The sequence below is a fragment of the Microtus oregoni genome, unplaced genomic scaffold (genome assembly GCF_018167655.1).
Source record: "Microtus oregoni isolate MIOR12 unplaced genomic scaffold, Mior012 000113F_000, whole genome shotgun sequence".
NCBI lineage: Eukaryota > Metazoa > Chordata > Mammalia > Rodentia > Cricetidae > Microtus > Microtus oregoni.
This window is the reverse complement of record NW_024544739.1, coordinates 2,295,806-2,322,582: the sequence shown is the minus strand read 5'-3', so window position 1 is coordinate 2,322,582 and position 26,777 is coordinate 2,295,806. Positions and strand designations below refer to the sequence as shown.

At 42.3% G+C, this 26,777-nt stretch overlaps 1 pseudogene; it reads right to left on the bottom strand.

Annotated features, from left to right (window-relative positions):
• Positions 1-10,620: 10,620 nt before the first annotated feature.
• LOC121443795 lies at positions 10,621-26,526 on the bottom strand (annotated as a pseudogene).
• Positions 26,527-26,777: the final 251 nt, after the last annotated feature.

The window sequence follows — 26,777 nt, the reverse complement described above, 5'->3', positions numbered from 1 at the left end:
GGGTCCGGTTAAGCATCAGAAATGGAATGGGCACGGGAACAAGCTATACAGGCCAAGTAGTTGAATGTACTAACACTTCAAGACTCCATGCATATAAAGTGACTGGACTGATACAAAAGGTGTAACGAGGGGACCGGGATGTGCTGAGGGGAGTGAGTGGTGCATGACATTTGCCCATTCACTCAACTGGCAGATTTTAAGCTAAGGAGGTTTGAAGTACCCCTGTCTGGTTATAATAAACAAGCTTAAAACAAAAATGAAGACTCTGTGCACAGGATCCCCTGCAAATGTTTCCTCTGGGAACCTCCAGGAACCATAGGTTGTGGTTAACTCCAGGCTTCTAAAGGTTTATACCCAGAACTTAAATTAGCTCTTCCATTTTCATCAGCGTAATCCCGCAGAATGCTTTCCTCATTATAATTTATGTTGCACAATACAGTCTTGCCCAATCACATTTGAATGACTGACTGTAAGTCAGACATACCTCTAAAGCATTGGTTGGAAGAAAACAACAGACACTGAGCCTATGCGGTGACCTGCTGTAACACTAGCTATAATACAACATGGAATATTATCCAGAGAACCTTGGGATATTTTGAGCACTTTGAATCGAAAAGAGTGTTTGAAATGGTCTTAAAACCTGTGAGCTTTACTCCACTTTCAAAGCATCTAGTGTAAACACTAAATTATTGGCACTGATTGTGTACATAAATTATTAGATTGCTCTCTAGAATTCAATGAAACAGTCAGTGGCACTACTATGCTTCTAACTCATGGGGTTCTGTTCGTTTGGTTTGGTCTTGTGAGACAGGTTTCTCTGTGTAGCCTTTACTGTCCTGGAATGTCTTTTGTAGGGCAGGCTGGCCTGGAACTCAGAGATCCACCTGCCTCTGCCACCACCACCTGGTAATTGGGTTTGATGGGTGTGTTCCAGCACTGTTTCAATGTCTATGAACTCAAATAAGGTTCCATAAGTCTTTGAATAGATTTTTAACTCAAATGAGTGAAAATATATCTCTCCTAGGGGATACCTGTGTATCTTTCTCTGGAAAGTTTCTGCATGAATTCTCCATCACTTTTTGTGACTTCTCTCCTTTGTGTGAATTATATATGCTAAGTGTTAGCTAACTAGAGAACTGTCCACATTCCAGAATCAGGTGTTACCCACCCCGTTACCCTGCCTTCAATGACTCAGCAACAATGCCTTCCCATCACTGAGGGCCAATGTGACACATTTCCACTGTCCCCGCCTTACCTGAATTTTCCCTGGGTGCATGCTCCATATCCCAACACCCCCATAAGGCTTGCTCTCTGGTCTTCCACTGTCTCTACCCCGACTCAGAGTTAGCCATTTCTCAGTTGTGTGAGGTCTGTTGCATGGTGTGATCATTGTGGCATTCCTGGGACCCCCATCACCAAGGTACTCCTTGATCAGAAACCCTTTCACAAAGAGATGTAGATAAAGGGCAATGATCTCAATGATTCCTCTAGCTATCCAAAGATTTCCTCTTTCTCACCTGGACCTACTTAGGAATTATCTTCCTCCTCCTCCCTTGTGGACCTGTTGCCATGGAATCTTTCCAGTTAATCCTGGCGTGAACTTTGGAGGCAGCTCTCTGTCTAGAATTTCAGGCCTTTTCTCCAGACAGCCTATCACACTGTCCTCTTTGCAGTGAAAAGTGGAATTGGCAGCTAAATTTTTGGAGTTGGAGAGATTTTGCTCCTTTTTTTTGGGCATCTCTTCATTGATACTTCCTGCTCTGAACTTTTTCTGGGTTATACCAAGAAGTACAAACCTGGCAACTGACTACAGTGCCAATATCTGGGAGAAACTTTCAGACCAACGATGTAAAAGGGGCCCACAGAACAGGGACAGCTCAAAAGCACCTGCAACTCTCTTTTGTTCCGCTGCCTAACTCTTGAGGTTATAGCGAAACAAAGAGATTTGTACAGGAACAATTTGTGTTATGGAAGGGAGTTGGGAGCAAACTGCATGAGATTTCAATGAAAATGCAAGCTAGATAGGATAAAACTACACTGTAAATAATTTCCAAAAAGAATATATTTAAACTCTCAAACAATATCAATATTATTTTTTTTCCTTTTGAAAGAAAATGGACCAGTATATCAGAATATGTTATCATAGTAACAAAACATGAAACCACGATAATCTTATTAATTTAAGTAAAGGAGTTGTCTCTTCATCTGTGAAATTAGCAGGTGTTGTTTACTGGGCACTTCCTACTGACCTGGGGACTCTGAGATCCTTTGTTCCTTGATATTTACATTTCAAAGTCTCAACAACAGGAAGAGTTAAGAAGGGTGGTAGATCTTTCTCTCTCTCTCTCTCTCTCTCTCTCTCTCTCTTTCTCTCTCTAGTGTGTGTGTGTGTGTGTGTGTGTGTGTGTGTGTTTCATGTGTAAATTGAATGTCTTGATCCTGCCTCAAAATCTGTGTGTTTATGTGTGTGTGTGAGAGAGAGAGCAGTAAAGGGAGACGGAGACACACAGACACCACAGACACAGACACAGACACACATGGGAGAGAATAGAGAAGTGAGAGAGAGAGAGTGTGTGTGTGTGTGTGTGTGTGTGTGTTTGTGAGTCTGTGTGTCTGTGCATATGTAATGAGGGAAGGGGAAGGATCCCTGTATGTATGCTGACACAGAGGCTGCAACCTTATGGAACCAACCCACTGGAAGTATCTCACACCGTATGGGAGTTTTTTCTAGCTAATTCCCCGAAGTCTTTGTAGGGTTAGTGGTGAAGTAGTCTGGAATTGAGAATGGTATCATTCCCGAGAGATGAAGGCTTGTGGTGCTTACCCAGACCTTCTGTCAGGAGCTTTGAGTGGAAGGGATAGGGTTGGTAGGTGGGCCTCGAGGAACCCAAGGGGAGAGTGGACAAGATCTCTGAAGCAGGAGCCAAGGCCCCACAAGCAGCATTGCCTGTTAGCAGTTCCACTGTCCTGAGATTTTTCACATGAATAACACTGGTAGCCATCCATATTTCCAGGGGTCGGTCATAAGTGGGTGACAGACTGCCCTGCAGGAGGAGGAAACTAACTCCCTCCCTCCTTTGCTCAGCTGAAAGGAAGGACACTAAATCTTGGCCACACTCAAGAGCACTAGCAGGAGGCAGTCCCATACCATGCTTTTGTAAGGTTCAGCATCCCAGCTGTGCTGCCCCAACTCCAGCCCCACCCGGCATCCCTTACCTTAGGAAAAGCTCATGTTTTCCACATACTAATGAAATCAGTGACAGGTACATCAGTCCCCTGCCTCTCTAACTTCAAGGCACACCCAGCATGTTATGAAGTTTGAGACTCCTGGAATCCATGTTCTTCCATCTGAGGATATCTCAGAACTCCCGTTTACCCTCTCAGCAGTTTTCAAGTAAATTATGTCTAAAGCCCCCAGCCCCCATCCTCCATTCCCCACTCCTGCCCAGTGTTTTATTGCTCTCCTTCTCCATGACACAGAGTTAGAGGGCCATCCTGACCCAGGGCAAAGGCTTTGGAGGGAAAGATGGAGGCAGATGGCCTGAAAAGCCTAACAAGTAACTAAAGAGTAGACAGTAGATGTCAAAATGAGTACGCAGACTTGGTGCAGCACTAATAATAAAGGCAGACCAAAGGGTTAAGGGAAGATGTCCCAAGAACAAAATGATGATCCTATCTCAGTTAGGGATGCAGGCTTGGAGATCCAGTAGAAACAGCAGCATTAGGACTCTTCAGATTTTATCTCCTTCCTTCCCAGCTGTGAGCTGTGTTAAGTTTGGGCTCTGGGCCTGCTTGTAAACTTTTAACCTGGAGCTCAGTGGAAAAGGAGAGAAGGCTTAAAACGACCTGGAGATTAAATGATTTAAAATGATTAAAATGAAAGGAGAGTGGGTGGGGGTAAAAGTAGGGAGCTAACATAGGGAGGGTCCTCAGACTCTTTGCCTTTTGGCAGGTGGCCATGTCAGAGGAGAAGCAGGTTGCAACTGACTTCAGGACATCAGCCTCCCAGGAAGCAAATCTCTGAAGGGTGAATTTTGGTCAGGCCATCTCTTGCATCTGATGTATGTTTACGTTTGTTGCTACCTTTTTTCTCTCCTATCTAGCATGGCGTGAATGGGTGTGGAAAGATTCCCACTGCCTTAAATGTGGCATGATTATCTCATGGAAATACCCCATTTTACTGGGCATTTTTACCCATGGATTATCATAGAGATGATTTCCTCCTGAGCTGTACTGTTTAGCTGAAGCAATGACTCTTATACAATAATAATGATAGTTTAAATAGGATTTTGATGATTGACAGTCCTTAGTAAATACAGCGAGGGACAGTGATGGGAGGTTCGCTAACTAGGAAAACTAAGAGAGGTAAAAGCAAGATGGGATGTCGTTCCCATTCTTGATAAAACAGGGGCTGAGAGGATACAAAATTAGAACAAAAAAATGACACACAGCTAGTATTCCTGGGAAGCCATACAGACTGTGGCTTAGGTTACTGATTAAGAAAATCAAATGAGTCCCAGAAGCCCAGCGAGCTCGGGTTCTTTTAATCTTAATGTTGGAAGATGTCTTCACAGGTTTTGCAGTGCATCATAGCTGAAATATAGCTATAAAGAAGGACTTAAGGTTAACATTTTTTGTTAATGGCTTTGATGTTAAAAAACAAAGTCTTGGAAAATAATTTAAAGCATACTTTGATAGCTTACTGAGGATTTTAAGGTCCCTCTAGATTAGGGAACAGGAAGGGATAATGGCAACCTAGCTACTGATGGCTAATGTGCCTTTCTTGCTAGGATGGCTTGGTGACCAAAAGGGAGATGATGAATTCCTTGTTCCCTGTTCTGATGAGTGGGTAACCTGAGGGGCCAAGGTGGAGATGACCCATCATTTTCCATTAATAAAAGCTCAGACTTCGAACCTTTAAGGACTTCTTTGTAACATTTCCTTTGAGATAAAAAATAAGGTAATTGGTACTTTCTTTGTAGCCTCAGGGTGGTTAGGGAACTGAAAACAAAATAGTTTGCTTGCTTACACTGTTAATCTGTATCAAGTTACTTGGGTATGAATGTATGCGGGTTCTTGAGACAACTTGTTTTTTCCCTATTATATTAAAGAGTCTAAAGGATAAGGAAAACATGCTGCTATTATTTGTATTCAGCGTAGTCATTGACTTGTAAAACAGACTGCAACTACATTATACTTTTAATACTGCTTGAAACATTTCCTGCATGTATAAGCTGTAGGGGAAAAATAAAGTTAGTTGGTAGACATCAGAGAGAGACAGAAGCAATACATCTGGGGTCAGGTAAAAAGGGAAATAAAGCATCCCTCTCTAGAGAGGGATGACAGAAAGACCCTAATGGTAGGTGTGGGTTTTTCCCTGTTATGCCAGCACCAGAGGGTTTAGTTTTGTCCCCTTTGGCATGCCCTAAAGAATTGTTTTATTTCCTCAGATTGAAAAGTCAAATGTGTGATGACATTGCCTACTCTGTGTCTTCCTCCCTCAATGCCTGAGCTTCTAAAGGCTTGTCCTTACAGCAGCTGTACCTTTAAGAAAGTTGTCTAGTTCTGCATCAACCTCAAAATGGGAAGTTTGAAACTAAGGATAAGGGTGGCGATTATCTGAGTACTTTGGTCAGATTTGGGTGAATAACTGAATGAGTTTGGAGGGCTTACAACTCAATAAGAGAGAGCTTTTAGAGTCCCTTTAAAACATTTCGTCTAAATTTGGAACGATAGGCAGGACTGGTAGACTGTAGTATCCTACTGCCCGAGGTGTCTAAATTAGCCCAATGGGCAGTCCCAATGCTCTTACAACTTGGGGGGAGTCAGTCAAAAAGTGGAAGGTTCTGAGAACCTCCAAGACTTTGTGATCCAGAGAAAAACTGAGAAGCTCCTGCAGTTTCTGGAGTCTAGCCAGGGCATCTCTGAGTCATACCCAGAAGGAAACTTCATTGTGTGGAGGACTCCCATTCAACAGTGAAAAGGCTACTACTCCTCCTTGCCTGGGCCAGCACTCTCTGGAAGTTCCTGTATAGAGTGAAATCTTTTACCATCACAAATGTACCCATTACTGCAGACCACTCACCCGCCAGCCCATACCCATTCCTTGGTGTCAGTCTCCAAATCCTAGAAATACATCCTACTGGATACTGTCAGTGGTCACTCCTGTAAGGAATCGGAGGCATTCCTAAAGGTGACCACAGCTACCTCCCCCTCGTAAGATTGAGATATGGCAAAAGCAACAAAAGAAAAAGACATTCTAACAAAGACAAGAATAGACTTGTAAATCTGGAAGTATCTGAAACTCAGAGGCCTAGACGCCATAATAAAAGCAATCAATGTAAGACAGGACAGTCAGTACCTCTCCATTAGAACCCAGAAACAGATCTGCATGAGTTGCCGAAAAATGCAGTCTGGGTGAAGGAAAAAAAAAAGAAGACAAGACTACCAATACATAACGGAATATGCTTAAGGCCCTTAAAGAGGATATGAAAAAAGATCCACACATCAAGCCTATAAAACCACAAACACAGAGAGACACGAGAGAGGAAAAATATTCAAGATGTGAAAGTAGAAATAGAATCACTAAGAAAACCCATCTTGAGGTAAAACTGGAACAAAAATTTAGGAACCTGAACAGGAAATTCAGAGGTAGGCCTTGCCAACAGAATACGGGAGATAGAGGAGCATCTTGGGTACAGAGAAGACCTAAGAAATGGACAAATCAGTTTCAGAAAAGACCCTGGGCAGTGGAGGAGACGGTGCCTGAACTGGCCTTGTCCCGTAGTCAGGCTGGTGACTATCTGGAATATCACCCTAGAACCTTCCTCCGGCGACGGATGGAGAGAGAGATAGAGACCCACATCGGAGCACTGGACTGAGCTCCCAAGGCCCAGTTGAAGAACGGAAGGAGGGAGAATATGAGCAAGGAAGTCAGGATCACGAAGTAGTTGTTGGTCCACCCACTGAGACAGTGTGCCTGAACTAATGGGAGCTCACCAACTCCAGCTGGATTGGGAATGAACGAGCATGGAATCGAACTGGACCCTCCGAATGTGGTTGACAACTGGGGTAGACTGAGGGGGCCAATGATAATGGCACTGGGATTTGTCTCTACTGAATGTACTGTTTCTTGGGATCCTATTCTTTTTGGATGCACACCTTCCTAAGCCTGGATGGAGCGGGGGAGGGCCTTGGACTTCCCACAGGGCAGGGTGCCTTGCCCTCTCTTAGGACGGGAGAGGTGTGGAGGGGGAGGGTGTGTGGGGGGGAGTAGGAAGGAAGTAGGAGGAGGGGAGGAAGTGGGAATTTTGATTGGTATTATTTATAAAGTAATAGAAAAAAAGAGGAAAAAAAGAGAAAGGAGAAAAAAAAAACAGGCACAAAATAGGCAGGACGTTTGGCACACTATGAAAGGACCAAACCTAAGAAAAATATGAATAGAGGAAGGGGAAGAATCACAACTCAAAGGCACAGAAAGTAATTTCAACAAAAGCATAGAAGAAACTTGCCCTGACCCATAGGGAGAGTCGCCCATTAAAGGCGCGAGAAGCATTCAGAACACCAAAGACACTGGACCCGAAAGGAAAGTCCTCATGCTACGTTAACAGTCAAAAACAGTACATGTAGGTAACAGAGAAAGAATATTAAAGCTGCAAGGAGAAAACACAAAAGCAGACCTATTAGGGCTACAGCCGGCTTCTCAACAGAGACTCTAAAAGCCAGATGGACCTGGACGCATGCGCTGAGACTGTAAGAGACCAGAGGTGTGGTGCCAGCCCAGACTACTATACCCAACAATCCTTTCAATCATAATTTTTAGAGAAAATGAAACATTCAGAAATAAAGACCAAGTTTAAGCAATGTTTATCTATAAAATCAGTCCTAAAGGAGCTTGAAGGAAAACTCCAAAAGATTGACACTGGGTATCTTCCTCATTCATGATTCACTTTCTAACATGGTGCAGGGTGTCCCATATGAACGTGGCAGACTCAGCCTGTCTGCCTACCCACCTTGCCCCAAAGATCCCTTATACCCAATGCTGGAATTGAGACACTGGCATTTACGTGTGTGCTGGGGATCTGAACCTGTCTTCACACTGGTGTGGCAAACACTTGAAGAACTGAGCCAGCTGCCTAGCCTTTCTTCTATATATTGTGTTTTCCCTTTCACTGCTGTTTGTCCCAGTTTACACCTTTCTGCTGTGCATTGTGTTTGATTAAACAAGATCAGGACCATATACAATCTAAAGCAGTTAAGAAGGACCGCAAAGGATAACTCGATGTGGTATTCACAACACTTTAACAAAAGCATACACTTGTAGGGAAGTGACAAGACAAAGGAAACTAGGCATCAAATTTGGGTTCTTTACTAGAATGGTGTGCTCTCATGCTCTTAACTGCAGAGCCATCTCGACAACATGGATGAACAAGAATAAGAGACATGCCAATGTGGACAGAAGAGTCCTTAACCCTAGACAAAGAACTACAGGCAACTGAGGAATGCTTGAGAATAGGAGAGATAGTCCTTCCCTAGGCTGAGCATACCAATTGTTTATCCAATATTAAGTGGATAAACAATTTTAATCTGAAGAAAACATACATGTAATATTACACAGACCGAGCAGGCTGTATACATGAATATATACAAACATAGACATATGATTTTATTTATATATATAGACACATATATATGCATACACATAAACATGTGTCTATAACAATATTTAATGAAAAACATGGCTGTGAATTTCAGAGAACAAGGAGGAATTTACTGGAGGGTTTAGAGGAAGGCAGGGGAAGGGGGAAGGGAATGATACCCCTATACTATTATCTCACAGAGAAGTAACCGTTTTAAAAGCTATGAGGTAGGGAGGTGTTTGCAGGAGGAGGACACACAATTGAAATGGATTGTAGGGAAATTTTTAATTAAAGAGAAAAACTGAAAAATGTGGGGACTACTGGATGAAGAGAGAGTACTGAAAGTTGCCAGAGGTAACTCACACAGGTATTTTCTTCAGAATTGCTTCAAGACTAAACTCCTAACAGCCTGGAAAAGATGCAACCAATGGTATGGTTCCACACCAAGAGGACCTAACTGCCAACCATATAACTGCACTGAGCAAAGCTGTCTTTTCAATCAATGTAAGTCTTCATAACATATTCCAAGATAAATATAGACAACAGCCATCCAGGAACAGGAAGAGGCCAGCACTGCAAGAAGAAAAAGGAATGCAATATACAGATGAGGAAGCAAGGCACCTGAAATCACAGCAGGTTGGGAACGGACGCTTTTCACCAAAGTGGACACTAGAAGAGCATCAAACATCCCAACTCAATAACCCCGAGTCACAAGGAGAATAGAGATAAAGAAATGCACATTAACTGTTCTGATTCAAGTAGGAAACAGCAATTGCCAGGGTTGGGGTTAATGTGTGGCTTACAAGAGACACACCCATGGTCCATCGAGTACCCTAACTGTCAAGTGCTCTCCCAACTAAAAGAGGCACATTAGAGGACTTCCTAGGCACAGACAAGAACAAACTGACAAAACCTCAGCCAGGCAAATACATATTCAATAATAATATGTGTGTCAAGCTGCAATCAACCTTACGCCCTTATTCCTAATAACAACCCTATATCCCTTTATTTCAGATGATCAATGGGCAGGAAAACAAGAGTTCAGGTACAGGATAAAGATAGGACATAGGGTCCCAACGCAGAGCAGCCAGGCCTACAGTCTTGCTTCCTTTGAACATCACTGTGCCTGGTGCGGGGTCGGGGAAAAGAAAGGGTACTAATGTTGGGTGGGGACTGACCTCACTATGGTCTTCCTGTCCCAGCCCTCACTTCTCCCTAAGCAGAAACACCAAAAGGAATGTCAGCATATGATGGAGGTGGGTCATCTGTCTATCTATTGCTTTCATTGGTTAATTAATAAAGAAACTGCTTGGCTCTCTGATAGGGTAGAATTTAGATAGGCAGAGTAAACAGAACAGAATGCTGGGAGAAAGAAGCTGAGTCAGAGAGTCGCCATGATTCTCCCACCAGACACAGACGCTGGTTAAGATCTTTCCTGGTAAGCCACTTCGTGGGCTACACAAATTATTAGAAATGGGTTAGATCAATATATAAGAGCTAGCCAATAAGAGGCTGGAACTAATGGGCCAGACAGGGTTTAAAAGAATACAGTTTCCATGTAATTATTTCGGGTAAAGCTAGCCGTGCGGGCGGTCGGGTACCAGGGATGCAGCCCGGCCGCCCTTATTGCTACAAGCATAACACAATTTATGAGAACAGTTGAAGCTTAGTCCTCAGTATTGGATCTGAATGCTGGACAATGTCCATGCTGCTTCTGTGCAGCCAGACACTGTCACCATAACTTAGGCAGTTTACAATGAGGATTCCACTCCTTCCCAGGACTCCAGCACGCACGCCCTTGACAGGAGAGGAGGAGACACTACTTAGAGACTGAAAATTTATCAGTAAGAATTTCAGTTCTAAACAATGTAAAAAGCTGCATCAAAATGGTCTTAGAAACAGGGAGGTCTGGACTCAGGATTCATCATAACTGGAAGCGTTCTGACATAGGGAATAAGGGAATTGAAAAAAAAGTCAGTGGTCAGTGGATGATGCATCGTATATAAGGAACCTCGACGTCCTCTCCACGCTCATTGTTGCAGCACAGCTCAAACACTAGGGTCTTTACATGATGGCTCAGTTTTCGCTTTGATACATGGCTCACAATCTCTGTCATCCTGAAATCAGGGAATAAAGAGTTAGGTGGGAAGAAAGCAAATATGAAGGCAAAGCTGGTGGCAGATTACAGAAAAAGAAAGTGAACTATGAGTAGCACAGTGGGAAACTGAGAATCCCACACAAGGCTTCCGCTCCCACCAGCCCAGAGAGAGTAACTCACAGCTGATCCAACCATTCCTTGAGCTTGGAGGCTGGCATAAAGAAGAAATAGAGCAAGGACACACCCCGGGACAGCATGTTGATCTCCAGCCTCAGTCTACAGAGGTCAGGAGACAAGGGAGTGGTGACTCTGAGATGGACAGTTCTAAATCAAATGTACAAGTCCCCGCATACAGGGAGATCAAGAAGGAAGGATCCCTACCTTAAAGTCACCTAGGAACTGCTTGAGGGTCATCTCCTCACTACTAGGTTGCAGTCCCTGTACATTAAAGCGATCCCACAATGCCCACTCTTGATCATAATACTGGAGGACAAAGATAAGTGCTAAGAAAGGGGCTACCCCAAACAGTCTTACCATGTATTAACCACAGCTCTTTTGTCAAAAACATTCTTGTGGCCTCATCTAAATGATGATCAGGCAGCAGGTGGAAACTTTGCAAAGAAAAGGACACACACCACGAAGACCGGGCTTTCTCCTTCCCCCATTTACCGTCCCTCACATCTGTCCACTAAATGTTTGCCTTAATGGGGACAGACGGACAGACAGTCAACCCAGGTACTCAGCTTCTCTGAATGGGAACCCCAACATATCCTACACCTGTAGGCCCCGTACCTGGTGATAGGCTGGTGACAGAGGTGCAGAGGAGCTGAAAAAGGGCAAAGCCAAGTTGATAAACCTGTTTTTGTAAGACTCCAGTTGTTGGTGTCCCTGAACCACCTTGTACAACTCCAGACACACAAGGCCAACTACAGCTGCTGTGGTGGTTGCAATGGCTGTGATCATCTTCCCCCACAACCAGCTTGCTCTGCAACAGACAGCGACCACCAGAGATTACTGCTTGAGGGGTGGTGGTCATCTACAGAAGACCCAAATGAAGGAAAAACAGCTTCAGCAAACGCCAATGGTAGGTAAAACTCCTATTACCTTATGCCGGTCTGCAGGGGAAACGCCATAATTTTCTGCCCTGAGGTTGGAAGCTGCCATGATGGAAGTCCATGTGGAGGTTGCTGTCGTCACCCTGTTTTCAGTAGAGAATTAAACTTAATGACTACTCGGAACACAACTGTCTCCCCGAGGTATGAGCCATAGAGTCTGTACTGTCTTTTACAAATCATTATATAATTATTATATTTTTCAAAAAGACAAATGCAGCTACGCCATTTCTCTCTTGCCTTTCGTCCTTCAAATCCCTCCCAACTATTCTAATACCTGCTTTGTCTTTTTAAAAGCATGGCCCCTGCCCTGATATTTTTTCTTTTTTAAAATTTATTCATTAAAAATTTCCACCTCCTCCCCTCCGCCTTTTCCCTCCCACTGCCCCAACTCCCTCTTCCCCGTCCCTCTCCAGTCCTAAGAGCAGTCAGGGTTCCCTGCTCTGTGGGAAGTCCAAGGTCCATCCAGGTCTAGGAAGGTGAGCATCCAAACAGACTAGTCTCCCACAAGGCCAGTCCATGCAGTAGAATCAAAACTCAGTGCCATTGTCTGTAACGGCGTAAACGAATGCAGACCGATTGTAAATATATATATATATATATATATATATATATATATATATATATATCTTTAACGTAGATATAGACTTACAGAACCACCGTTCCCGTGGAGACCAGGAAAGCAGAAGTGATGGCTGGGAGCAAGCTCACCAAATTTATAGGCAGACATTAGCCCGAGGCGAACACGCCCCCCAAGGGGCGGGACTTATCCCTACAATTGTCCTTGGTTTCTCAGTCAGTCCTCATTGTCAGCCACATTCAGAGAGTCTGGTTTGAACACACGCTCCATCAGTCCTAGTCCAGCTGGCCATGGTGAGTTCCCATTAGATCAGTCCCACTGTCTCAGTGGGTGGGTGCACCCCTCATGGTCCCGACTTCCTTGCTCATCTTCTCTCTCCTTTTGCTCCTCATTTGGACCTTGGGAGCTCAGTCCAGTACTCCAGTGTGGGTCTCTGTCTCTATATCCATCCATCGCCAGACGAAGGTTCTATGGTGATATGCAAGATATTCAATCAGTGTGGCTGTAGGATAAGGCCAGTTCAGCACCCTCTCCTTTGCTGCCCACGGATCCAGTTGGGGAAATACCTTGGACACCTGGGCACCTCTCTAGTGCCAAGACTCTGGCCACACCTTCTTTATCCATTCTTCTATTGAGGGGCACCTAGGTTGTTTCCAGGTTCTGGCTATTACAATAATCCTGCTATGAACATATTTGAACAAATGCTTTGGTAGTATGTATGACTGGGCGTGTCTCGGGTATATTCCCAAGAGTGGAATTGCTGGATCCTGAGGTAGATTGACTCCCAGTTTCCTGAGAAACAGCCACACTGATTTCCAAAGTGGTTGCACAAGTTTGCATTCCCACCGGCAACGGATGAGTGTTCCCCTTACTCCACATCCTCTCCAGCAAAGGCTATCCTTGGTGTTTTTGATTTTAGCCATTCTGACAGGTGTAAGATGATATCTCAAAGTTGTTTTGATTTGCATTTCCCTGATTGCCAAGGAGGTTGAGCATGATCTTAAGTGTCTTTTGGCCATTTGAACTTCTTCCTTTGAAAATTCTCTCTTCAGTTCAGTGCCCCATTTTTTAATTGGGTTAATTAAGGGTTTTAATGTCTAGTTTCTTGAGTTCTCTATATATTTTGGAGATCAGACCTTTGTCTGATGTGGGCTTGGTGAAGATCTTCTCCCATTCAGTAGGCTGCCTTTTTGTCTTAATGACCATGTCCTTTGCTTTACAGAAGCTTCTCAGTATCAGGAGGTCCCATTTATTCATTGTCGCTCTTATCGTCTGTGCTACTGGGTTTATATGTAGGAAATGGTCTCTCTGTTCCCATGTGTCAGACTACTTCCCAATTTCTCTTCTATCAGGTTCAGTGTTGTCAGATTAATTTTGAGTTCTTTAATCCATTTGGATTTGAGTTTTGTGCACGGTGATAGATATGGGTCTATTTTCATTCTTCTACAGGTTGACATCCAGTTTTTCCAGCATCATTTGTTAAAGATGCTTTCTTTCTTCCATTGTATAATTTTAGCTCCTTTTCAAAAATCAGGTGTTCATAGGTTTGTGGATTAGTATCTGGGACTTAAATTTGATTTCACAAGTCAACATCTCTGTTTTTGTGCGAAAGGCAGGTATTGAGACAAAGGGACTCCTGACAGCCCGGTTGCCCTCAAGACTCAGTCCCAGCACCCAAACAGGCTGAGCTGGGTGATGTTATGGGCCCAAAGAGGGGAGGGAGGCAGAAGGGCTTTAATTTCTTTCTTTATTTCTTCCTTGACACAGGGGTGTGGTTCAGTGGTTGACTGTTCAGTTTCCATGAGTTTGTAGGTTTTCTGGTGTAAAATAGTTGTTGAATTCTAACTTTATTACATGGTGATCCGATAGTACACAGGTGGTTATGACAATTTCTTTGTATATATGGATGTTTGCTTTGTTACCGAGTATGTGATCAATTTTTGAGAAGGGTCCATGAGAAAAAAGTATATTCTTTTCTATTTGGGGGAAATGTTCTATAGATGTCTGTTAAGTCCATTTGATTCATTACCTCCATTACTTCTCTTATTTCTCTGGTGTTTCTGTCTGGTTGACCTGTTCATTAGTGAGAGCAGAGTATTGAAATCTTCCACTATTAGAGTGTGGGGTTTGATGTATGCTTTGAGTTCTAGTAATGTTTTCTTTACATATGTGTTTGCTTTTATATTAGGGGCATAGATATTCAGGATTGAGGCCTCCTCCTGATATATTGTTCCTGTTATGAGTGTAAAGTGTCCATCTTCATCACTTTAGATTGATTTTAGTTTGAAATCAATTTTGTTAGCTATTATTATAGCCACACCCACTTCTTTCTTTGGTCCATTTGATTGGAAAACCTTTTCCCAATCCTTTACTCTGAGGTAATGTCTGTCTTTGAGTTTGAGGTATGTTTGTTGTAAACAGCAAAATGTAGGATTCTGTTTTCAGATCCATTCTCTTAACCTGTGCCGTTTTATAGGTGAATTGATTCCACTGATATTAAGTGATATTAATGTCCAGTGGTTGTTATATATGGTTATTTTTCTGGTGGTATTGTTTGTGTGTTTCCCTCTTTGAGTTGTGTTGGTGGAGGGTTGTCAGACGATTGTGTTATTATGGGTGTTGTTAGCTTCCTTGGTTTGTGATTTTTCTTCTAGTGTTTTCTGTAAGGCTGGGTTTGTGGCTACATACTTTTTTTTTGTCCTGGAATATCTTGTTTTCTCCATCAATGGTGAATGCAAGCTTTGCTCGGTATAGTAGTCTGGGCTTGCATACATGGTCACTTAGTATCTGCAACACATCCAAGACCTTCTGGCTTTCATGGTTTGCATTGAGAAGTCAGGTGTAATTCTGATAGGTTTCCCTTTATATGTTATTTGACCTTTTTCCCTTGCAGCTCTTAATAGTTGCTCTTTATTCTGTATGTTTTATGTTTTGATTATTCTATGGAGAGGGGATGCTTTTTTTTATATTGATCCAGTCTATTTGGTGTTCTATATGCTTCTTGTACCTTCATAGGAATATTCTTTTTTAGGTTGGGAAAGTTTTCTTCTACAATTTTGTTGAATATATTTTCTAGCCTTTGAGCTGTAATTCTTTTCCTTCTACCCCTATTATTCTTAGTTTTGGTCTTTTTATGGATGTTTTGTAGTAAGAATTTGTTGGATTTATTTTGTTCTTTAATCAATGAGTTTATTTCCTCTATAGTATCTTCAGTGTCTGAGATTCTTTTTTTTTTAATCTCTTGTATTCTCTTGGTAATGCTTGTCTCTTGTAGTTCCTGTTTGTTTACCCTGATTTTCCAGATCCAGCCTTCCCTTAGTTTGTGTTTTCATCATTACCTCCATTTCATTTTTCAAATCTTGAACTGTTTCCATTACTTGGTTGATTGCTTTTTCTTGGTTTTCTTGGATATTCTGAGAGATTTATTTCCTCTACCTTTTTGTTCATCATCTCCCTTTCTTTACAGCAGTTTTATATGTCCTTTTTAAGGTCCTCTATTATTTTCATATAGTTCCATTTAAAGTCGATTTCTTCTACTTTTTCTGGAGTAGGGTGTTCAATTCTTTTTGTTGTGTGATCTCTGGATTCTGGTGTTGTCATGTTGCCTTTCAGGTTGTTGGATGAATTCTTGCATGGACGTCTGCCCACCTCTTCTTTCAAATGCAGCCAGTAGAGTCTTGGCGTCTTTGTCCAATCTTTGCTGTGACTGACTTTCTGGGTGAATCTCCTCAGTGAAGGAGCAGGAACTGTTCCTGGGCCAAAAACCAGTCTGGATGGATCTCCTCAGCACATGAACAGGGACACCTGGTAGTCCAAGTACCACCACAGACAAAAGGGAAAACGTGGGGGAAGGGCAGGATAATGTGAAACAACGAAGACCCTGCAGCAGAAGCTGAAGGTTCCCTGAACTCCCTTGCAGGGATCTTCTGCCCTCCAGGCCAGCAGACACTCACCCCTCTGGGTGGGTAGCCTTAGTGAAGGAGCAGGAAATCTTCCTGGGCCAAGGAGCTTGCAGACAATTGGGCAGGCTTGTGGGATGCAGGGTCCTGTGTAACAAAGAAGCCCCTGTATCAGGAGTTGAAGGGGCCCTGTGCTGCCTTCCCAGACTATCCGCCCGGGGATGGCATACACTCACCCACCTGGATGGAACTCCTCTGCACAGGAACAGGGACTCCTGGTAGTCCAAGGACCCCGCTGACAAAAGGGTAAACTTGGAGGGAGGGCAGTGTCATGTGGAACAAAGAAGACCCTGCAGCAGAAGCTGAAGGTGCCCTGCACTCCCTGATTGCAGTGTTTTAATGACTTTCAATGATTGCCAAGGAAAGTTTTCAGTGTATGGCCCACTATTGGTACAAAACCCAATGAACTGATTAATTTAAACAAAATCTTAGACAAGGAATTAACTAGTTGAAGGAAATTATCAGCTGAAAGTAAGAGAAAAAGACTGATGGAAGAAAAATTATAGAGGGTGATATGGATCATATGGATCTGAAGCTTAACAACAGTCTGGTCATATTACCATCCAAACATTCCCCTACTGTAATTATAATGCAAAGGGAACATATTATCTTAGAATGGATCTTTCTACCACAAAAAAATTAGAAACTCATGTGGAAAAGTGGCTTGGGAAATCCTTCTGTCTATGAGATGCTTTTATTGGTTAAATGAATAAAGAAACTGCTTTGTCCTGTCATAGTGTGGAATAGAGCTAGCCAGAGTAAACTAAACTGAATGCTGGGAGAAAAAAGGTGGAGGGGAGACATCATGTAGCAACAAAACAGGAAATTTACAAGATGTCAGCTGGAACCTTGTCAGTAGGTCACAGGCCTTGTGGTAAAATATAAAATAATGAAACTGTGTTAATTCTAGGTGTAAGAGTTTAGCTAGCAATATGCTTAAGTGATTGGCCAAGCAGTAACTTAATTAACAGAGTTTCTGTGTGGGTAGCTGTGAATGAAGAAGAAGCCTCCCTCAATAGAAAAGCTCTCTGAATTAATTAAATAATGAAAGCTGAGACTTTATGCACGTATAAACCCAGTAGAAATTATAGTACCTTTAACAAATGTGAAACAAAAAAATTATAGGAAGAAAGTGAGCTCTAGGAGAGAGCTTGCAATGATTTCTTTTGGAGAAATTAACAACAAGTATCCCCAAAACAAGAGATGCCAACTTCTAAAGAGAACTAACTGAATCCTTCTTCACATTATATTATCCTTCACACTCTAAATTCTATACTAATGCAAATTAAACAGGAAAGGAAGGTCACAAATCAGAAAATTTAAGTAGAGAGGAATGAAAGACCTTAATAATCTGTTCAAAACTCAGAATTAAATGTTATTCTCATGCTACTGAAGTATTTTAAGGAAGAGCTCAACATACACACCTGATGTTGGGATTTCCCTCTGTATGCTACAAATATGTTTTATTAACATTGGTTAATAAAAAGCTGAATTGGCCTATGGCAGGGCAGAAAATAGTTAGACTGGAAAGAAAGATTAAATAGAGTGTTGGTGAAGTCATGGAGATGCTATGTACTGCTGAAGGAGACAGAACTCACTGGTAAGTCATGAGCCTCATGAAAATATACAAAATAGGAACTCCAGAGGAGTAAAACTGAGCCTGTGACCTAGGCCAAAGCAGGATTGGGACAGTGAACTCCAGGGGAGCAGGAGTAGATCCAGACTAGGGTTATTTATGGAAGCAAGACTGGGCCAGAAACCTAGGTCAGAGTAGGCCTAAGACTGCAAACTCCACAGAAGCAGGTACCAAAGAGCAACCACTAGCAAGTAGGCAAGAGCCAGAGACTGTTGTGGGTCTGGACATGAATCTGGGACCTTTGAGGGAGTAGGCAGGAACTAGAGATCTCTGCAAGTCCAGGCATGTATCTGGGACCTCTGAGGGAGTAGGTCTGAGCCAGGTCCTTTGCAGGTCTGGGTGCATCTAAGTCTAGGACCCCCAAGGAAGTAGATCAGAGCCAGAGACCTTTGCAGGACAAACCCCAAGCCAAGGACCTCTGCAGGAGCAAATCCAATCAGAGAAACAGGTCTGAGCTGATGACTTATACCAAAGAAGGCCTGAGACAAAAAAACTCCAGGGAAGTGGAACAATGCTTGGGAACAGTGAGCGACTTCTAGGAACATGGAGTGACAAATGGGGTAACTAGAACTGTGACACTGATTGTACCATGAGGAAAAACTATCTGAACCTTGGATTTATTGGCACCTAGAAGATTAATCACCAGAATCACAGATAGCCTGAATCACACCTATTAGAGGAAAGAATGAGTAGATAAGGTAAGAACACATGCAACACCACAAAGAGCAACATGTATAATCTAGAGAGCCCAAAATAGCAAGACTTGAACAACCAAAAATAGATGAAGTACTCAGGTCCTGATTTTGCCCCGGGAGGGAGCTGAGTCCCGGACGGCGCCGAAAGCCGGAACTTCGGCCCCAGGTGAAAATCCGGGGCGGACGAATCATCCGAGTCACGGCACCAATCTTATTCTTTAAAAAATATCCCTTGGGGTCCCCCTGCCCCGCAGCAAACTCCGGCGGGTGAGCAAGCGACTACAGTCGGCGGCGGTGGCGGTGGGTCAGACATATAAACACAGGAAATAGCCATAAATGTTTATTAAAAAGGGGAAGGGAGAGAGAGAGAGAGAGAGAGAGAGAGAGAAAGAGAGAGAGAAGAAGGGAGAGAGAGGAGAGAGAGAGGCAAAAGCCCCATGTGAGAGGAAAAGCAGGAAGAGAGCAGGCAAGGCAGAGGTCAGGAGTTAAAAGGAGTGGGCGTGGCTAGGGCAGGGACCAAAAGAACAACAATGACTCTTTCAATGGCTTGGGCAGACTGACAGTTCTGAATCATCAATAATTTTACTGGTGTGTATTAGCAAAATTAACAGTTAACACAGCCACTTTTAACTGATACATATATTTAGATGCTTTCTTGAAATACATTGATATAATTAAGAGAAAGATCCACACATTCTCAAACTACCAATATGCTAATGTCAATGTTTTAGTCACAAGGGCTTGCCAAACAGCATTTAGAATTCAAGTCCAGTCCACTACTTATTAAATGTTGGTTTGTTTTTTTTCTTTAAAGTTAGTTTTCCTGAAGGGAGTCTCACTAGGGGAAAAAAACTATTCTCTTTTTTTCTAATTTAGTTAGCTTTATTTTATATGCATTGACATCCCCTGGAACTGGAGTTACAGACAGTTGTGAGCTGTCATGTGGATGCTGGGAATTGAATCTGGGTCCTCTTACCCACTGGGTTATCGCTCTCCATCTCTCCAGCCCCTATTTTTTTTTACAATTACCTATATTGTAACACCCGATTTTGTGTTACACCCTAGGTACAGTTCATGCGTCACTGTACCTAATGCGAGTAGAGCAAGGGCCTGGAGATTAAAAAAACACACAGAGGGACCAGGGTCATTCAAAAGGAGATCAGCCAAATGCCAGTTTATTCAGCATTGGGGGAGTCCTTATCTACCTAACTGCTGCACAAGGATCTCCGCCCAGGCAGGTGGGAAATTACCATATTAACAATGGAGTAAATGCCCTGCAGCTAACCACCAGGTGGGGCAGGGAGAGCACAGTAACACACAGGAAGCTTAGTTAGCTGATCATAAATGTCCCCTCGAATAGTGTAGGGACACCAGGGCCCTACACTATTTCAAACTCACTTCGTTCTCTGTGATGTTTTAAATTACCTTATGTGCCAATGATAGGTAACTTTCATATAAATTATTATAGTAAAACTGCTCTGTCTGCCACTCCATGTGCTTAATGTCATCACTGCAAGTTTTAAAACAACTAAACATGTATAAAACCGCATCGTGGCACAGAGCAGCTTCTTGCATTTGGGAGTGAATGTATAGTCTCCAGGAAATACCGTGAAAGGCTTTCTTCAGCTCCAGATAACAAACAAGGGGACTGTGAATGGCTTAATTCTCTTATGACATTAGCTAAGTCACACAAATAAAGGCTAGTTTAGGGTAAAAAGTGATGTGTCTCTAGCTTGAAGAGTAGAAGGGCTCATAAGAGCTGATGAAATACAGGGTTGTGTCTTCAGAAGACAATTGAAGTTGTAAGATGCAGAGTTGGCGAGGAAGATTATCAGAAGGTACTGCTCTGTGAGTGTTCAGTAACTAGCCCGGTCACTAATGCGATCAGAAAGTATGATTCTTAACCTATAAAAATATCCTTAATCATGTTAACTTATCCAACACCACAGAGCTTTATTTCCACAGCAGAACAGTGAGAGCCAGAAGGTCCTGGATAGATGTACTACAGAAACTAAGAGACCATGGATGCAAGCCCAGACTACTATATCCAGCCAAGCTTTCGTTCACTATAAATGGAGAAAACAAAATTTTCCAGGATAAAAACAAATTTAAACAATACGCAGCCACAAATCCAGCCTTACAGAAAGTAATAGAAAATCACTAACCAAGGAGTCCAACAATGACCACAATATCACAGACATCTAGAGACCCTTCACCAGCGCAACTCAAAGAAGGGAAACACACAAACTCTACTACTAAAAAAACGACCGGAGTTAACAACCACTGGTCATTAATATCACTTAATATCAATGGACTCAACTCACCTATAAAAAGGCACAGGCTAAGAGATTGGATAAGAAAACAGGATCCAACATTCTGCTGTCTACAAGAAACACACCTCAACCACAAAGACAGGCACTTACTCAGAGTAAAGGACTGGGAAAAGGCTTATCAAGCAAATGGACCTAAGAAACAAGCAGGTGTGGCCATACTAATTTCTAACAAAGTTGAATTCAAAGTTAAATCAATCAGAAAAGATGGAGAGGGACATTTTATACTCATAACAGGAACAATTCATCAGGATGAAGTCTCAATCCTGAATATCTATGCCTCTAATATAAAAGCACCCACGTACGTAAAAGAAACATTACTAAAACTCAAGGCTGCCATCAACCGCACACACTAATAGTAGGAGACTTCAACACTCCTCTCTGACCAATGGACAAGTCAATCAGACAGAAACCTAACAGAAAAATTAGAGAATTAATGGAGGTAATGAATCAAATGGACTTAACAGACATCTATAGAACATTCAACCCAAATAGGAAAGAATATACCTTCTCCTCTGCAGCTCATGGAACCCTCTCGAAAATTGACCACATACTCGGTAACAAAGCAAACTTCCACAGTTACAAAAAAATAATCGTAACCTCCTGTGTCTTATCAGATCACCATGGATTAAAGTTAGAATTCAACAACAATGCTACACCGAGAAACTCATGGAATATGAACAGTCAACTACTGAACCACACCTGGATCAAGGAAGAAATAAAGAAAGAAATTAAAATCTTCCTTGAATTCAATGAAAATAAAGAAACAACATACTCAAACTTATGGGACACTATGAAAGCAGTCCTGAGAGGAAAGTTCATAGCACTAAGTGCCCACTTAAAGAAAACAGAGAAAGCACACTTTGGAGACTTAACAGCCCACCTGAAAGCTCTAGAAAAAAAGAAGCAGACTCACCTAGGAGGAGTAGAAGACTGGAAATAATCAAACTGAGGGCTGATATCAACAAAATAGAAATACAGAAAATAATACAAAGAATCAATGAAACAAAAAGCTGGTTCCTGGAGAAAATCAACAAGATTGATAAACTCCTATCCAAACTAATCAAATGGCAGAGATAGAATATGCAAATTGATAATATCAGAAATGAAAAGGGGGACATAACCACAGACACAGAGGAAATTCAGAGAATCATTAGATCTTACTACAAAAGCCTATATGCCACAAAACTGGAAAATGTAAAAGAAATGGACATTTTTTTGGATAAATACCATATACCAAAGTTAAACCAGGACCAGGTGAACAATCTAAATAGACCTGTTAGTCGCAAAGAATTAGAAGAGGTTATCAAAAACCTCCCTACCAAAAAAAAGCCCAGGACCAGATAGTTTCAATGTGGAATTCTACCAGAACTTCCAAGAAGAGCTAATACCTATACTCCTTAATGTATTTCACAATATAGAAACAGAAGGGTCATTGCCAAATTCCTTTTATGAAGCTACAGTCACTCTGATACCAAAACCACACAAAGACTCAACCAAGAAAGAGAATTACAGGCCAATCTCACTCATGAACATCGACGCAAAAATCCTCAACAAAATACTGGCAAACCGTATCCAAGAACACATTAGAAAAATTATCCATTATGATCAAGTAGGCTTCATCCCAGAGATGCAAGGCTGGTTCAACATACGAAAATCTATCAATGTAATCCATCATATAAATAAACTGAAAGAAAAAAACCATATGATCATTTCATTAGATGCTGAAAAAGCATTTGACAAAATTCAACATCCCTTTATGATAAAGGTCTTGGAGAGATTAGGGATACAAGGGTCATACCTAAATATAATAAAAGCTATTTACAGCAAACCAACGGCTAACATCAAACTAAATGGAGAGAAACTCAAAAGCATCCCACTAAACTCAGGAACACGACAAGGCTGTCCACTCTCTCCATACCTCTTCAATATAGTGCTTGAAGTTTTAGCAATAGCAGTAAGACAACATAAAGGGATCAAGGGGATTCGAATTGGGAAGGAAGAGGTTAAACTTTCATTATTTGCACATGATATGATAGTGTACATAAGCGACCCCACAAACTCCACCAAAGAACTCCTAGAGCTGATAAACACCTTTAGTAATGTGTCAGGATACAAGATCAACTCTAAAAAATCAGTCGCCCTCCTATACACAAAGGATATGGAAGCAGTGGGGGAAATCAGAGAAGCTTCACCATTCACGATAGCCACAAACAACATAAAATATCTTGGGGTAACTCTAACCAAGGAAGTGAAAGATCTATTTGACAAGAACTTTAAGGCATTGAAGAAAGAAATTGAAGAGGATACCAAAAAATGGATGGACCTCCCTTGCTCTTGGATTGGGAGGATCAACCTAGTAAAAATGGCAATTCTACCAAAGGCAATTTATAGATTCAATGCAATCCCCATCAAGGTCCCCTCAAAATTCTTCACAGATCTTGAGAGGACAATAATCAACTTTATATGGAAAAACAAAAAACCCAGGAGAGCCAAAACAATCCTATACAATAAAGCATCTTCTGGAGGCATTACCATCCCTGACTTCAAACTCTATTACAGAGCTACAGTAATGAAAACAGTGTGGTACTGGCATAAAAACAGAGAAGTCGACCAATGGAATCGTATAGAAGACCTGGATTTTATCCCACAAACCTATGAACACCTCATTTCTGATAAAGGAGCTAAAAGTATACAATGGAAGAAAGAAAGCATCTTCAACAAATTATGCTTGCACAACTGGATGTCAACCTGTAGAAGAATGAAAATAGACCCATATCTATCACCATGCACAAAACTCAAGTCCAAATGCATCAAAGACCTCAATATCAATCTGAACACACTGAACCTGATAGAAGAGAAAGTGGGAAGTACCCTACAACATATGGGCACAGGCGATCACTTCCTAGGTATAACCCCAGCAGCACAGACATTAAGGGCAACATTGAATAAATGGGACCTATTGAAACTAAGAAGCTTCTGTAAAACAGAGGACACTGTCACTAAGACAAAACGGCAACCCACTTACTGGGAGAAGATCTTCACCAACCCTGCAACAGACAAAAGTCTGATCTCCAAAATATATAGAGAACTCAAGAAACTAGACTTTAAAATGTTAATTTACCCAATTAAAAAATGGGGCACTGAGCTGAACAGAGAATTCTCAACAGAAGAAGTTCAAATGGCCAAGAGACACTTAAGGTCATGCTCAACCTCCTTAGCGATCAGGGAAATGCAAATCAAAACAACTTTGAGATATCATCTTACACCTGTCACAATGGCTAAAATAAAAAACTCCAATGATAGCCTTTGCTGGAGAGGTTGTGGAGGAAGGGGTTCCCTCATCCATTGCTGGTGGGAATGCAATCTTGTACAACCATTTTGGAAAGCAGTGTGGCGGTTTCTCAGGAAATTCGGAATCAACCTACCCCTGGAACCAGCAATGCCACTCTTGGGAATATACCCAAGAGATGCCCGATCATATGACAAGGGTATTTATTTGTTCAACTATGTTCATAGCAGTATTATTTGTAATAGCCAGAACATGGAAACAACCCAGATGCCCTTCAGTGGTAGAATGGATGAAGAAAGTATGAAATATCTACACATTAGAGTACTACTCAGTGATAAAAAACAATGACTTCTCGAATTTTGCATGCAAATGGATGGAAATAGAAAACACTATCCTGAGTGAGGTACCCCAGACCCAAAAAGATGAACATGGGATGTACTCACTCATAATTGGTTTCTAGCCATAAATAAAGGTCAGTGAGTCTATAATTTGATATCCTAAAGAAGCTAAGTAAGGTGAACCCAAAGAAAAACATATAGCTAACCTCCTGGTTATGGGAAGTAGACAAGATTGCCGGGCAAAAAATTGGGATCTTGGGAGTGGGGTGGGAGGGGGTAAGGGAAGATGGGGAGAGAAAAGTGAGAAGGGGAGGATGGGGGGAACTTGGGGAAACGGGATAATTGGGATAAAGGAAGTTTGGATAGGGAAGCAGGGAAGCACATATCTTAATTAAGGGAGCCATCTTAGGGTTGGCAAGAGACTTGGACCTAGAGGGGCTCCCAGGTGCTCAGGGCGATGTCCCCAGTTAGTTCCTGGGGCAGCTGAGGATAGGGAACCTGAAATGGCCCTATCCTATAGCCATACTGATGAATATCTTGCATATCACCATAGAACCTTCATCTGGCGATGGATGGAGATAGAGACAGAGACCCACACTGGAGCACTGGACTGAGCTCCCAAGGTCCCAATGAGGAACAGAAGGAGGGAGAACATGAGCAAGGAGTCAGGATCACGAGGAGTGCACCCACCCACTGAGACAGTGGGGCTGATCTATTGGGAGCTCACCAAGGCCAGCTGGACTGGGACTGAAAAAGCATGGGATAAAACCGGACTCTCTGAATATGGCGGACAATGAGGGCTGATGAGAAGCCAAGGACAATGGCACGGGGTTTTGTTCCTACTTCATGTTCTGGCTTTGTGGGAGCCTAGCCAGTTTGGATGTTCACCTTCCTAGACCAGGATGGAGGGGGGAGGGCTTTGGACTTTCCACAGGGCAGGGAACCCTCACTGCTCTTCAGACTGGGGAGAGAGGGGGAGAGGAGTGGGAGGAGGGGGAGGGAAATGGGATGCTGGGAGGAGGCGGAAATTTTTTTTCAATAAAAAAAAATAAAAAAGAAAAAAAAAGGAAAAAAATAATATTTTTAAAAACTAAAGATGAAAAAAAAAAGAAATAGATGTTCATTTCTGCATAATCCCATGGCAGCGAGAACTGGAGGACTAAATTAAGACCCTCAATTCCCTTGCGGTGGCAGACTGTCATGGCTTGAGAGTGACGTACTTCTGAATTTATTTAGGAGAACTTTGAGGTGGTCATCTAGAAACTGCCTCTCTGGACAGGACAGCTTTAATAATCACATTCTCATAGAATAACAGATGAAAAGAGGAAGAAGGGGAGGAAGAGAAGAATGGAAAGGAGAGGAAAACCTTCCAATTTCGTACAAAGATAATTATTCAGTTTTTATGAACTTAGTTCCCATTTTTCTGACTTGATTCAATCATGGAGAATATGATAAGGAGATCTCAGACTTCCAAAGCCCCACATGAGAGACAGCAGGCCACAGTGAACAAGCTCTCCACTAAGAAAATCGGAATTCTTGGTAAACTGGGGCTGGGGCACAGCTCATGGGAAGACAACTTGCTGTGCAAACATAAAGACCTGAGTGAGCTTCAGGCTCAGTAAGAGACACTGCCTCAAGAAATAAGACACCCATTTTAGCGTCTGTCCTTCATACACACAAACACACACACACACACACCACCACCACCACCACCACCATCAACAACAAACAACACAAACACCACCAACACCAACAGCACTAACACCACCCCCTGAATAAACAGAACTCTTGGTAATATCATTTTCTTTTCATATACTAAAGTAAACAATCACCATGCCATTGTCCATCGACGTTAAGCTAGCCTTAGAATTAAAGTTATAACCTCTGATTTTAACATGGACTTCCAATTATGGCATGACAGAAAATAGCATCTGAAACACAATGAACTACAGTGCATTCTCATGCCACCACAAGCAACAGGAACTCTGTTAAAGAGTTATTTTACTAGTTAATGGACAGAAGAGGTAAGAGACCTCAGAAAGTTCTGAGAAGTAAAAACTGGAGGGGGGAGGAAGGTAGAAAAAGAGAGCCGGAGGTA